Here is a 14521-nt window from a genome sequence, read left to right as displayed (position 1 = left end):
TCCTCCATTTTTTTTAGTTCCTTTCCCTCCCTCTCTCCCTCTTCTCTTCCATATATTATATCATTCTGGGAATAATATAATTATAGACAGGTTGTCTTCAAAGAAGTAATTGAGAAAACACCTCTCAATCTATAAACCTTCTAGATAAAACTACTTGCTCTTTGAAATTTATAGCGTAGTAATTAGATATGAAAATCCCGACTTCAAATGTGCAATATTGGTTTTTCTTCCCATTAGAATTCTTTTTGACAGAGTGAACTAATGTTTACATGCAGGAAACCATTCTTCAAGGTAAAAGTCATATGAAGTTGAAAATACATTTTATTTCAGATTTATCAGGTTTTCTCCTTATTCTGGGTGTGGCAGAGTGTTTTAAAAAGGGAGGAAGGCTATGTGAGTGCATATTTCATAGGCTTTATATTCATTATTCATACCAGTAGACAGGAGTGTGTACACATGGAGCATTCTCTCAGATGTGTCCTCTGAGGGGCACACTCAGCCTACAGCTCCAAGGGGCTCTGCAGTGGGGCTGGAGGGCAGCTTGGGAAGAGGGCAGGTGGTGTCATCAGACATATCCTTACAGAGATGCTCCAGTGGGTTCCAAGTTCCACTGGGATTCAATCTTTGGTCACATGAATCAGGCCAATGGCACTTTGCCCTAGAATAATTTGAGTGAATATAGCATTCAAAAAATTTCAAACTACGTGTTTCCATGTGTTTTGTACTTTGTGTTTCAGAAATATTATTTTCTGAAATATGAACATAAAACAATCTCTAATTAAATTTGGAAGGGTTCATGTCACTTATTTACTTATATAAATTGGATTCATGTTTCTTAGAAGAATGTACAGCCGATTTAGGCCTATGCATTCATTAATATGTGTCAAAGATGCTGTGGGTACTTAATAAACTTTTAATTATAAAAACAAGGAGAGCATGTTTCTTCCCGCCTTTTGAATTAAAGGAGGTATTAGTGTAAACTGTTTTCGGAAAACTCATTTATGAAGTCAACATGAACTAATAAATTGGGTGCTAAAATGTATTATGTAATCTAAGAATAGGAATGAAAATCATTTTCCTTAATATTAGATTATATATTTTCCCTGATCCACCTGCATACTTTCAGTATTAAACAAAAAGTTACATAAAAACAGGAACCAAAAATGAATTTGAGAAGTAACTTCTTCCCACACCTCACTTCTGCATATATCTGAGGCAGATGCATAGCTGTTATCTCAAGAAAACACTTACTGACATTAGTAAACTACTCACATAGTTATTATTATTAGAAGGAACGTATCAAATGGTAGTAATTTTAAGGGTGCTGTGAATTTATTTATTTTATATGTTAAATATGTTTGTAATGGTTTTTAGAGAGAGGAAGTGAGAGGGATAGAGAGAAACATTGATGAGAGAGAAACATGATCGACTGGCTGACTCCTGCACACCACCTACTGAGGATCGAGCCCACCACTCTGGCATGTGCCCTGACCAGGAATCAATCTCTTGGCTCCTTGGTCGATACTCAACCACAGAGCCACACCGGCCAAGCAGGTGGTTGTGCATTTAATAAACTGTAGTTGAGCAAGTAATCTGGGGTCTCAATATCACTAGCATTTGTCTAACTCCAATTTCACAATAGAGCACATACTAGTATTTCATACACAAAATACAGGATGGGGCAAAAATAGGTTTATAGTTGTTCATATGGAAAATAATACAATAATTAATAAATAATAATACAAGAATAACCTCTGTGTTTCACTTCCTCACAATGGTAAACCTACTTTTGTCACACCCTGTATAAATTAGCAAGAATCCAACTGATATAGAAAAAGCATAAGTAATTTCGGTATTGAGATTTATAGTTTGATGTCCAGGAATTGGAAGATTAAAAATTACTTAGCCCTGGCCAGTGTCTCAGTTGGTTGGAGTGTCCTCCTATACACCTAAAGGTTGGGGGTTTGATTCCCCGTCAGGGCACATACATAGTTTTCCAGTTCAATCTACAATTGGGGCATATATGGGAGGTAACCAGTTGATGTTTCTCATATCCATGTTTTTTTGTTTTCTCTGTCTCCCTCTCCTTTCCTATCTCTCTTAAAAATCAATGAAAACATATCCTCAGATGAGGATTAAAATGTCTTTTAAAATGTTTTCTTAATAAATTGAGCTGTGGACGTGGCACCCAAGAAGAAATGGGATTTGTTTCTGGGTAATTAAGAGGGAGTCAGTTTGGCATTCAGTGGATTGCTTTGGCAGTAACCAGTTGTTGTCAACATTTAAATTGGCTAAGATCTCAGAGTGCCCTTCTCCCTCTTGCTGTTAAGGAAGATAAAAAGAAAAAAAAAAAGCTAGAAATATGTCTTCAGTTGGATAGAGGCAAGTGGTATACAGATGAGTTAAGATTTGAGTTGGATGCCTTTTAAAGAACTGTGTCAATAAATGACAATGGTTGTTCAAAAAACTAAAATAATTTACAACAGTTTAAAAACAATATATACAGGCCTGGCTGGCATGGCTCAGTGGTTGAGTGTTGACCTATGAACCAGGAGGTCAAGGTTCTATTCCCGGTCAGGGCACATGCCTGGGTTATGGGTTTGATCCCCCAGTGTGGGGCGTGCAGGAAGCAGCCGATTGGTGATTCTCTCTCATCATTGATGTTTCTATCTCTCTCCCTCTCCCTTCCTCTCTGAAATCAATTTCATATATATATATATATATATATATATATATATATATATATATTTAAATAAATAAAATAAAAATAATATATACAAATTGATCCCTGGAAACTTTTTAGTTAAAAAATTTACAAGCCAAATACTTGTAAATATTTTCTGCAGTCTATTTGCTGCCATTACCAAAATAAGGATGCATTTTAATAATTTCATTTTCCTTACTTTAACATTTAGGCAAATTAATAAACCTTGCATTTTCTAGTTACTTTGAATTTCTTTAATTATTTTGAAGTGAATTAGAAACAAATACATATCACATTCCAGGCAAAGCTTTGAATTCATTTAGTTTAAACAACAACAGAGAAATCAACATACTAAAATCAACAGTTTTTCCATATCCATTGCCTAAGGCTAATCTGGGATGTTTTAATGTTACAATAAATAAACTGAAGAAGGAAGGAAAGAACTAACTTAGACAAGTATCAGTTGTGCACCTGGCCAGATATTTAACATGCATATTCCATTTACCCTTTAGTAACTCCTTAAATAAAGTAGTAAATCTAGCCATTTGTTGGAGATGTGGAAACTTGCTCGGGTGTTCCCCAAACTGCAGGCTGAGATGGGTCTCAGGGACTGGAGAAATGTAATAAGCACTGCTGAATAATTCAAACACCATTTTTATATTTAGTTAGAGATTTTTAATTTTAATTTTAATTTTCCTTACCTGACTTCCAAATACATCAGCATTTAGATAAAGCATCCTGCTTTACACTTTCAAAACTAAACACATTTGCAGCTCTGTGCATTTTATTTTATTCATCATGCCTTGTAATTCAAGACCGATGGATCAACCTTGATATCTCCCTATTTCTCTCAAAAGTGGATAAATCACTAGTATCTATATTGCTACCTGGAGTGGAGAGGACAGCAGTTTCAAAGGACTTTTTAAAATTATACAGGAAGATGATTCTTCTAAGGCAATGGTTCTCAACCTTGACTAAATCTTAGAATTACCTAGGAAACGAAAAAATATTGTTTCCTAGGGCCCGCCATGTGATTCTAATGTGCAGCTAAGGTCAGAAAACACTGTTCTTAGTTTCCATCCACACCAGTGGCATTATTCTTTTTGCTATTGTTTTGCTACTGCACCCACGTGATGTCAAATAAGATGAACTTCGGGGCACCGGGTCAGTGTGAGGAATTAGGGACAGCACAAGAATGACAGCTTTCAATGTTATTAGAGTGAGATAACTCGGACATAACAATAATCACCATCACCTTGGGGTAGATGCCTGAATATCTATACAAACAGTATAAGACTTACTGGAGAGAGGCAGTCTTAAAGCAGCAGGCAACACACCTTTTCTGCCTTGCTGAGGTGGGAGTTAAACTGGCAGCTACTTAATGAGACCTGGAATTGGAGCCTATAAGAAAACAGCTATATTTAAATCCAGTTTCACCTACAAGAGTCTCCATCAAGTTGTTGCTAGACTATGAAATTCATGGCAGCTATCTCTGGAAATCTCCATACTGGATAGTTTAGCAATAAATAGTACAGCACTTCTACTTAACAGCAAGTATGAGTCTTTAATCCGATTCTGTGACAGCTCCCAACCAGGAGAGCGTGTGTGTAGACTCTCATAGACTACAGAAGCATTCCATTTGTACAATTGCAGTACAACTAACATCAAGTTACTATTAATTACAATGCTTCCAGATCAAAGAGAAGTCTTTTTGTTACATGATAAAACAAAACCTATGGTCTAGAATAAATCTGGATAGAAACTCATTTAACTCACTCAACTGCTACCTAGCTAGCAGGTGTAGGAATGTCTACATGCCACTGTAGTTAACAACGACCTCCTGTCAACCAGATCAGAAATACTCAGTGAAGAACACAGGAAACAGTTCTGTATGGTCTGATAAAAGGAAAGCTGCAGTCTACCAAAGTGAAAAATTAGGGTTACTTTTTACAATACATGATTTATATATTTTTTTGCAGGTATCATAAATCAGATAGAGCAAATTCTTTGCTGTTTCAACGCTCATTTGGAAATGCAAATTTTCTTCAGATCCTTTCCAATTTCCCAAATTTGGCTCTTTGGAGAAACCAGCAATGTTTTCCAAATGTGGTTTTATTCACCACTATTTTCTTAATATTTTTATGACAAATCCTTGACAAAAAATATATCCCCGCCCCCCCAAGCAAAACAAATATTCCTCCCTCATCACCACAAGCAAACTTACCTATTGGCAAGGAGAAGTGATCAGAAATCACTGGGTAGGGAAATATAAAGAGCTATATAGGAGGCTTCAGTTCTGGAGCCAGGGTTGGAGTCTTATTTAAATGAACCCGAGTCAGAGGGCTGGAATCAGCACTGGTGGGTAGAGCTTCCTGGGTGTCCCTTTGTTCTAAGTAGAATGCTAATGCTAATACCGCAGTTTGAATGCCTGCTTGCTCAGGGAACACTGATGCAGTCTGACAAAGCTTCCAGCTTAAATATCCAAAAGGGGAAAAAAATAAGTCCCAGAGATGGAACTTGCCTGTGAACTAGTAAAACAAGCCACTCAATGAATGTGCAAATCTGAACAGTTGGAAATTTGTAGTCATATTAGTTTTATCTCACCTCTTTTGAAAGATGTATTCAAGAGACCGAGAAAATAAATTTTCCATTTCTTGTGAACGAAGAAATTTATGTGTGTCTTCGAATTTTTTTTTCACTTTTCTCTTCTCCCTCATGTGCCAAATTTTCATTGGCAGGCAAAACTGGGCAGTGTAAAAAGAGGAAGAAATTCCTTAGGTCAGTGAAATATAGATCAAGGCATAGATTAATGGAATGGAAAATGCTATGAAAAAGTTAAGGTCATAAGAGAAAACAAAACTAACAGTGCAATTTATTCATGTGCTAACATGACATGTTTTAAAGTATAGAAGACGTTTAATTCCAAATTATTTTAATGCTCTTTTTCATTATACTGGGGGAATATAAAACAAGTCAAAGAGAAAAAGCATGGTCATAGGCCTAAGAAAATCCAAAATAAAGAGTTTTTGGAAACCAAATAGAAATGGACAACTGTTGAATATTATTGCTATTGGTATATCTCACTAAATCAAGTGTAGGAGCAAGGTGATGAAAATTCCCAAGCTGTAGATCAAATAGGTTAAAAACAAGCATTTGCCAATTCAGCCTCCATGTTACACGTCGTTCAAATACACAAACTTGTAATGTGTGAAAATTTTCTTGCTATGCTGGTTATAAAGTTGAACAATACATTCATTTCTAGGTCAATATTTGTATTCTTACAAGTCATTAACTGAGAGAAGTATCAATCCTTTTCCCTCCTCTGTCTGAACCTGGGATCACTGACCAGGAGAAGTTTCAGCACCATGGACAAAGCACTCAGCCTTACTCTTGGGGCTACAGGAAATGTTCCCCTGATGTTAAAATGTAAGAAATAACTCTATAGCAGCCATCTTCCATTTTAAGATGTTTTAAGGACAAAATGAGTGCTAAATAATGTTCAGCTGAATTATATCAAGTTTACACTTTCAAACCTCCTCTATCTTATGGAAAAACATAATGGTCCTTTTAAAGACATGCATCCCTGTGATAAATGCATTTAAGTGTCATTAGGTTTAATGGCTCCTACTCACTCAGACTCTTATACCATACCTTTTAAAGTTAATTTAATGCACAATAATGGTGTGAAATTGATGAAATTATGAGTAGAGTTTCTCTGGGCACAAGTTAAATCAAGGAAGAAGGAAGAAGACAGGTTAATATTACCTTTCACCCCATGCTACAAAAGATGTCAGCCCTGCCCTTTGGAAAAGAAAAGCTCACTGTTAGTTGAACCTAAATTTATTTTTATAGGTTTAAATTCAGGTAACTGTCTTTGGTTGGGTTATCAAAGGTTTGCAGTTTTCTTCAAGGAATAAGAAGATATGTGCACTTCTGAGATTAAATTGATATTTTATTCAGTAATTTCAGAGAAATACATAACATGTCATTTCCTTTTCTGAATTCATCTTACAGATTCAACTTAGGGGTCATTCAGGATATTTTTATTTTGTAATCTCTCCCTCACATTATCACCATGTATCACACAAAATAGTGGTGTCTAATCAATTTAAAATGAGTTAAATATTATGATAATACTATTACTATTAATGTGAAAAAAAATGGAAAAACCCATGGTCTGGTCCCAGAAACACTTGATATACCAAAATGCTGGTTCATAATAGCAGGAGTAGAATAATTTTGAACAATGACTTGCAAAAACATCAAATATGAGAAATATATTCATTTAAATTATGTTTGGAGAAAGAAAAGTACAAGCTTACCACTTGTTGCAGTTCATTTAATACTGATGGGTGACTAAAGGAAAACAGAACTTTGTAGCTACTCTTTTCTTCTCTATCAAGCAAAATAATATCCAAACTAAAAAGGTAAGCTCAGGCCAGGTAAGGCTACTAACTTCTTCCAAAACATTTAGTTCACTTGACAGACAAATTATGTTCGGGCTTTATAATCTCACCGTTTACAAATAGGATTCTAATAATACTGTTAATATCTTTGTAGAATCCTGGAGATAAGGAGAGATGCCATGAGGTTAGAAATCTAGCAATTAAGCATATAGTTCTGAGTTTCAAAGATTAGAAGAGTCTCTAAAACACTGGTAAGACTGAAATGAAATATTAGGCAATATTCTGGCACAAAACAATAAAAAGATGGTTTCTGAGCACTTAGAAGAGCAATCGGCTCCGGCTCCAAAGGATAACTTGGGAAAGGCTCGTTTCTTTTCTTTTCTTTTTCTTTTTTTATAACAAATAGGGTTAATACTAGTAAATCTGAGAAATGGTTAGGACAGAAGTCACCAATTTAGAAGCTTACTTAGTCCAGATAATTAACACACATGAGTTAAGTGGCCCAGTATGATTTTAAATGGAATGATAATGGGCACTGTGAATAGAAGAGACTGTGCCCAGCTACCACCACTCAGCTCTAACTTTATTGTTTACTTTCCCAGGGAAGCTGGAAATCTGGGATTTTTATATTTTTAAATAAGTCTTCTTTTTTATTTTCAACTACATTCAATATTATTAGTTTCAGGTGTACAGCATAGTGATTAGATATTTATATAACTTACAAAGTGATCCCTCTGATAAGTCTAGTAACCACCTGGCACCATAGAGTTATTATAATATTATTGACTATATTCCCTATGCTGGTGAATCTTTTTGATTAAAAAAATTTTAACTGTGAATTTTTGTTAATGAATACTCCCCTGATTTTTAAAACAAAACAGACCACATCTGTAGACTGAATCTGGCCTGTACGCTGCCAGCTTGGGACCCGTGGAGAAGCATATGGACCTCGGTGAGGCATCTGGCAAAGTTTTACATAATATCATTATTGAGAATTTAATAATGAGCAATAGAGACATTGCAATTAGGTGAGTTCAAATTTAATCTCAATAGAAGAATAACTGGATCTTCCTATTGATGACCTAGATTGCTCTTACACTAGAAATATTTACCTGAACCACAATCCAGCAATTCACTAGACCATATGGAAAAAACCCTGGGGCTGGACTTTGAATTTAATGTTAATATTTTCTCAAATATGTGAATGTACTTACGTGTGTCTACTTATATTACATGTCTACTTATATTCAGTCATTTATTTGAAAATATTTATTAAAAACCTACTATCGTTGCACTGGCTGAAGTGGCTCAGTTGGCTGGGCATCAAGGTTGCAAGTTCAATTCATGGTCAGGGCACATGCCCAGGTTGTCAGCTCGATCCCCGATAGGGGGTATGCAGGAGGCAGCCTGATCGATGTTTCACTCTCACATTGATGTTTCTCTCTTTCTTCCTTTCTCTCGATAAAAACCAATATTAAAAATGTTTAAAACAACAACCACAAAACCTACCATTGTCAAGTACTATTCTAGGTGTTGGGAATAAAATAGGAACAAAAATATCTGCTCTTATGGAGTTTATATTTGCCCCAGTTTGGACATTAAGTTATATGAGCACTCCACGAATGTGCCTCTTTGTGTGCTAACTTCATTCTGGAATTTTCCTACGCATTCAGCATTAAGACATGAAATTACTTTGGGTAAAAAACACATTACACTGTGGCAAATGGGTGTTGTTAATTAATACATTTATTCATGCATTCATTTAAATTTTATTTCTAAAATATTTTACACCTGCCGAATGCTAAACCAGATGGGATATGGTGTCAATAGGTACAGCCTGGGGTATCTGGTCACATTCTACATACACCAACATGTTGAATACTTTGGTGACTCAGCAGCCCAAACCTCCTATAATATCTTTAATTACCATTTCACAACTTAAAGAAATAAAAGTATCATGGCCCTGAAGAATGCCTTTGTAAACATACTATTGTTTCCCCCGCCCCACCCTTACTGATGAGTGAACATTCTCACTGAAGTTTGATGATCTTAAAAGTTTGTTTTGGAACCAGCAGAAGCACAGCGAAAGCATCCTAAGGATCACTGTTATTGTCCCTCCATACTATATTTCCTCATACAGTTTTAAAAAAATTTACCTTGAGAATGTAAAGTTGTTCTCATCTATGATTTTTCCCCCAAAGGAATTTCTACTCCAAACCAACTCCATATACAGTAGTCGCCTCCTTGTCTGTGGTTTTTGCTCCTCGTGATCAACCACGGCGGGAAAATATTAAATTTCCCCAACCATGGACATCATCTGCTCCTGACTTCTGACCATGGACATCAAGGCTCAGTGATCCAGGATCACCCACAGCAAATGATCCTCCTTCTGATGTATCCTCAGAAGATCAACAATAGCCTAACGCTAAGTCACAATGCTTACGTCATTCACCTCACTTCATCTCATCACGTAGGCATTTTATCATCTCACATCATCCTACGAAGGGTGAATACAGTACAGTAAGATATGTTGAGAGAGACCACATTCACACACCATTTATTACAGTATCTATATATATAAAAGCCAAGTGACTGGAACGCCGGAAGGACGGGAACAACTGGAACGACTGGTCACTATGTGCACTGCAGCGGCCAACCAGCCTGACTACAGCCCTGGTCGCGACCCCCCGCCCAACCCCCGCCCTCGCCAACCACCCTCGGCCCTTCCCCTGGCCAGCCCCGCCCCCCGTCACCCTCCCTGATCGGGGTCATGGCTGGCCAAATGGCCAATTAGCCCCCATCAGGGCAGTCCGGCCGGACCCCACCAGTGCACGGATTCATGTACTGGGCCTCTAGTATTACTATAACTGTTCTATTTTACTAATATTTATTATTGTTAATCTCTTACTGTGTCTAATTTATGAATTGAACTTTATCAGAGGTATGTATGCATAGGGAAAATGATAATATATTACTGCTGTGACATCCGAAGCAAGTGAAAAACATGATTTCACTTGGACCCATCTCTCAAGGGGACAGGTACTACTATTCTCCCAAATGTACAGGTGGAGAAAACTTGGCACAGCCACTACCTGGCTACCTTTGCCTCCAAGGGCACCCTTTTGGGGAAGAAGAAGGAAACATCCCTAAAATGTGCCTGGTCAAGTATCTGAGCTTGCAATGGTGCAGCAGAAACTTTGAGATTCTGAACTGAGGGGGCCAAACCTGGCCCTTTTCTGAGCGGGAAGATTTAGACACCGGAGCTGCTCTTTGCTTCTGCTGTGCAGGGTCTGGGGTCAGGGCAGAGCACCTGCAAGGAACCTAGCAGTGGAGTTCCCTGCTTTCATTGAGGTCACTACTTGCTGGATGCAGGAGAACCAGATAAAGACAGGAAAGCAGTTTTCCCCAAGTGACCCCTTCCATGGAAAGCTTTAGGAATCTCTTGCCATGCACCAGTTTAGGCTCAGAGATCTCTTCCTCTCCAAGTCACTCTGATTTTAAATTCAAGCCTGTTGATACCACCCAGTATAAAGAGGTTTTGAACTCATCAACTGAGCCCTTTAACAACATATTGATGAAAAACGGGTCCTCTCTCCTCACCTCAAATCGTCTGTATGAAAAATCCCAGAAGAAACAGAACCTTGACAAGTGCCCAGAGTCTAGCGGCTCTGGCTGGTTTGGCTCAGTTGGTTGAGCCTGGTCCAGTGCACCAAAGGGCTGCCTGTTCCATTCCCAGCCGGGGTGCCCTGCAGGAGGCAACCAATGGATGGTTCTCTCTCTTCTCCCTGCCCCTTTCTCTAAATCAATTAAAAAAAAACATTTTTTTAAAGTGTCCTCTGGGGACTTTGGACCAGCCACGTCTTTGGGGAGATCTACAGCAGCTTTCCTTTTGGAGACCACGGATTCACGACTAAACCTTCCTCCTCAAAAGGCAGCATTTCCAAGGCCCACTCCCGAGGACAAGCAGTAAAGGGAGACCCCAAAAGACTGCTGGGTTCAGCTTATCTGTTGCAAGAAGTCCAGCCCAACGGGCTCAAAAACCAATCAGTCAGGGGCACTGTCCCTTGGGTTCCCTCTGCTGACCGTCCCGTCCCCATTTTCCAAGACTTCCTTCTGCGGGTCACCTGTGCGCCCTGGACTAACCCGCCCCCCCGCGCCCCCCCGCCCCCCCCCCCCCCCCCCCCGCCTCCCGCCGCCCCCATCCCGCCCGGGCATGGCGGGTCCATCTCTGCCCTCATTGAACTGCAGGGGATCACCGGCCTTCAGTGCCGGGGGGGTCTTACCCTTTCTCTCCCAGAGGAGCCCCATCCCGCCGTCCAGCAGGAGGCATCCCCGCGCGCCCGGGGAGCCGGCGGCCGGCGGGGCCTGCAGCGGGTGCGGGGGCGACCTGGCGCCGCCGCGGGGGTGCGCTCGGGCTCGGGGAGCCGGGCCAGGCCCGCTCCACCCGCGCCAGCCCCGGCCGGACACGTGGTGCCTTCGCTGCCGCGCGCGCTCGGGTCTGGGCGGCCCCTCGGGCTCCGCAGCCGCCGGGCCGGGCCGGGCCGGGCCGGGGCGGCGAACCGACGGGCGAAGGGCGGGGACCACCGGGCCGCCGGTAGGTGGGGCGCGGCGGGGTCCTGCCTCCCGTGCCCGGGACCTGCAGGCTCGGTCGGGTCCGCAGGGCCCCTGCCCCGGCGCCGCGGGCGGGTTCCCGGAGCCTCTCGGACGCGGCGGGCGGCGCACTGCGGAGGCGCCGGTGCCCGCGGTTGGAGGAAACGCTCAGGGCGGAGGCTCTGCGCTTCCCGACGCCGGGGCGGCCGCGTGGTCTTCCCTGTGGCACTCTGGGAATGAACCCCCGAAAACCGCAGCCGGGACCTGAGGTGCCCTGTAGGCCATTTGCTCCCCGGGAAATTCCTTTCCCGCCCAGGAGGCCAGGCTCACAACTGGGATGAGGACTTACCCGCAGGCACAGTTTTTACCACTTCACCAGTGACCTGGGGTGCCGGGTCTAAATAAGGGGTCTGTATCCGAATGTCCCGATCCCGGGGATCAGTGTGACCATTCGCTTTCTGCCCTCAAGAGGTAACAGTGATTGGGTTTTAAAAACTAAATAAGCTCTGGCGGCTCCGTTGATTGGAGCGTCGACCCAGTGCGCCAAGGTTGCTGGTTGGATCTCTCTCTCTCTCTCTCTCTCTCTCTTTCTCTCTCTCTCCCTCTCTCTCCTCATCAATAAAAATGCTTTTAGACTAGATAAAATACCCCAAGCATCTTTAATAGCAAGTGCAATAGAGATATACTTTGTATTGACTTTAGGTGAGATTGAAGGAATCCCCAGGACTGGGAAGAAAACGCTTCCAATCCGTGAGTCCAAAAGCAAAAGAATCCATCAGACACCCTACCTGCTATTCTGGGAAGGTAGGTTTTTGAAGAGATTGGTGGGAAGGTACTTTTCCCCCCCTTAGAATTTGCCAGAGCCCCAGGCAGCCCCATCTAGAATGTTCAGTTTAACTAAAGAGATTCATGAGGAAGCTGGTTGCATTATCTTGTCCTGCCATAGCTAAGGGTCAAAGGGCAGCCACCACCATGGCTCTTCCAGGGGAGTTTCTTGTTGTCTTATTTGCTTACTCTTAGTTTAATCTTCATTTTACGCTTACAAAGAGCTCTCTGTACAGAGTCTGCTTCTGCAGAATAGCATCCCCGCCCTGACCATGACCTGCTTCACCTCCCCTGCCTCCCCTTCTTCCCTGGTCACCTGAGTTTAGCACACACAATCAGCTTAAAGTACAACAGTCCTGTTTTTATGTGTGCAAGAACTCTGCAGTGCAAACTTTATACAATGGAAACCCACCAGTCTCGCATTAGCTTAACTTGGAAGCTACTAAATGCACGAAACATCCTGTTAAATCCCCGCACATTTTCCTCTGGTCATCGCTTCTCCTACTTCTCTCTCATCTTAAGGCTCCGATTCTAAGATTTATTCTCTCTGGTGTTTTCTAAGTCTTGGAAACCCCTTCCTCCATTGAAAATACAGATCCGTAACATAATGGAACCCCATCACAACACAAATTCTTCTCTTGACATGGCTAGATCTTAGTATGCACCTTTCCCTGTCCACCCCCATTCACTCAAGAGCCAGCCAGTAAATTTAAACTTTTCTTGACCTTCAACACAGATATATCCACCCCTTTGGCTTCTTGTCAAAAACTACTTATTTCTTTCACCAGCTTGATGGTCTCCTGGGACTGTATCTTAGTTCCTGGCTATAATTAGTTTATTCATTCAACAATATTTACCCAGTACTATCTTCCAAGCCTATGTTGTTTTTCCTTTTTGTCTTTTCATTTTCTTACGGCTCATTGGTTAAAGTGTGATTGATTAAGCTGATATATGTGCTCCTCCATTACCAGGATGGAGAGGAGCTTACATTTGCTGAGTGTGTATATACCAATTTATATCGTCTAATTTGTTACATTTTTCTTAAAAAGTAGTTATTCCTTCTATACTTTGCTGCTGACAAATAGGGGAGCCTTGCCTTGTTTACAGTCATAAAGCTAGCACATGGTGAAGTGTGGATTTGAACCCAAATCTATTTCTGATTTTCCTGTATTCCTATTCACTGCCCAGGCTTCATCACATAGATAGCTTTTAACCCATGGGGTGCTTTTAAAAAGTGGATAATTTATTCTTAAATGTAAAAAGTTTTCTTTGGTCAAGTCATTGTGGTGGTTAAAACATTGGTCATGTTGCTGTGGCAGTTGAAAACAATGCCTTTCTTCAAAGATAATGAGTCAAATGGGGGAAATATGAGATAGTACTGCAGGATGGACAGGGAATAGATTTGATAATATTTTGTCCGCTCAACTCAAAGATGCCAATAGCTTTCTCTTTTTTTTTTAATAGAGTTTAATCAGAACCCTTGGGAAGACTGGAAAACCATGGTAGACTCTCTTAAACCACAAATATGAATATGTATTGAAAAATGTCTTGGAGAAAGATTATTTATTATCATTCTTGGGTCTATACCATGACTAAAAATAAAGTATTAGCCAGGCCAACAACTTTCATGCATCATAGTTTGGTTTATGAATACCATGAGCTACATGGTAAGTTTGAGCAACTCATATACTCTCTCAGGGCCTGTAGTTCTTTATCTGTAAAACAGAAGTAATCAGCATAATTCTCCAGGAGTTTCAGGTGTCAAGAAAATAATGGACACATAAGTGCTTTGAAAACTATAACTACATATAGTACATTATTGTATATGATAATAATAGCTAAATGGAAATCACATAGTGAATTGAGTGGAAAGGGAATATTTTATAATTTACATAAGTTTTGATCACAGCCATGAAGTTTTTGCACAAGTGGAAAATTTATAGATTCATTTTCCCCGTTCGATAAATGAAGAAACAAATGCCCAGAGAAAGTAAAT

General features: G+C 40.5%; 1 protein-coding gene across 3 annotated transcripts in view; it reads right to left on the bottom strand.

Annotated features, from left to right (window-relative positions):
* The window catches only part of SYBU (syntabulin), a 103559-nt gene extending 91495 nt beyond the window's left edge, over nucleotides 1-12064 (bottom strand). The window contains exon 1 of one of the 3 annotated variants that reach the window (XM_070391926.1): nucleotides 12050-12064. The gene's annotated coding sequence lies outside the window, so the exon portion shown is untranslated. Of the gene's footprint in view, nucleotides 1-11393; nucleotides 11467-12049 lie in introns of those variants that run through there. The other 2 variants (XM_070391928.1, XM_070391927.1) reach the window with 2 other exon arrangements.
* Between the last annotated feature and the right edge of the window lie 2457 nt (nucleotides 12065-14521).

The sequence above is a fragment of the Myotis yumanensis genome, unplaced genomic scaffold (assembly GCF_028538775.1).
Source record: "Myotis yumanensis isolate MYYU_CA2020_CCGP unplaced genomic scaffold, mMyoYum1.0.hap1 SCAF_15, whole genome shotgun sequence".
In the NCBI taxonomy this organism is placed as follows: domain Eukaryota; kingdom Metazoa; phylum Chordata; class Mammalia; order Chiroptera; family Vespertilionidae; genus Myotis; species Myotis yumanensis.
Note: the sequence above shows the minus strand (reverse complement) of the source record. Positions and strands in the feature narration are given on the sequence as shown.